Below are 652 nucleotides of genomic sequence, written 5' to 3'. Positions count from 1 at the left end.
CAATGCCTCAACCTGGGCAGCTAATGTTGTAAACTCACTAACTTAAATCATCCCAATTGGCTTGGCATATACTTTGCCACTCGAATTTAACTGATAATTGTTCATGTCTATTTCTTCTATTAACTGTTTGGCCGCCTCCGAGGTCTTATTGCCAAGCGATCCTCCTGCTATAGAATCAATAAGCTGTTAGGTACTCTGATTGAGACCATGATGAGAAATTTGAACTTCCAACCCATTCAGGGAGGTTATGATGCTGCCATTTCCTCAACAAATCGTTAAACCTCTCCCACGCCTCAAATAATGATTCAGTGTCCAATTGTGCATATGTTGTAATCTCTTAACGCAACTTGGTCATTCTTCCTAGAGGGAAATAACGGGTCAAGAATATTCTGACAAGCTTTTCCAAAGTCATGATAGATGCTCAAGAAAGAGCATGAAGCAACTATTTAGCTCTTCCTTTTAGTGAAAATGAAAATAAGCAGAGTCTGATGGCGTCATCAGAAACATTGTTGATCTTAATCATGTCACACACTTTGAGGAATCACCTAATATGACTGTTGGTATCCTCATCTGGTAATCCATGGAACTATGCTACACTCTATACCATCTAGGCAAACATGGGTTTAAGCTCATAATTGTTTGCTGGAACTAG

At 39.4% G+C, this 652-nt stretch overlaps 1 non-coding gene across 1 annotated transcript; it reads left to right on the top strand.

Annotated features, from left to right (window-relative positions):
• The first annotated feature begins 242 nt into the window (after nt 1-242).
• On the top strand, nt 243-349 carry LOC120281796. Its single transcript, XR_005542801.1, has one exon. It is a non-coding gene; the product is annotated as a small nucleolar RNA R71 (small nucleolar RNA).
• Nucleotides 350-652: the final 303 nt, after the last annotated feature.

The sequence above is a fragment of the Dioscorea cayenensis genome, chromosome 2, assembly GCF_009730915.1.
Source record: "Dioscorea cayenensis subsp. rotundata cultivar TDr96_F1 chromosome 2, TDr96_F1_v2_PseudoChromosome.rev07_lg8_w22 25.fasta, whole genome shotgun sequence".
In the NCBI taxonomy this organism is placed as follows: domain Eukaryota; kingdom Viridiplantae; phylum Streptophyta; class Magnoliopsida; order Dioscoreales; family Dioscoreaceae; genus Dioscorea; species Dioscorea cayenensis.
The sequence above is the reverse complement of the archived record's forward strand: the minus strand, read 5'-3'. Positions and strand labels throughout refer to the sequence as shown.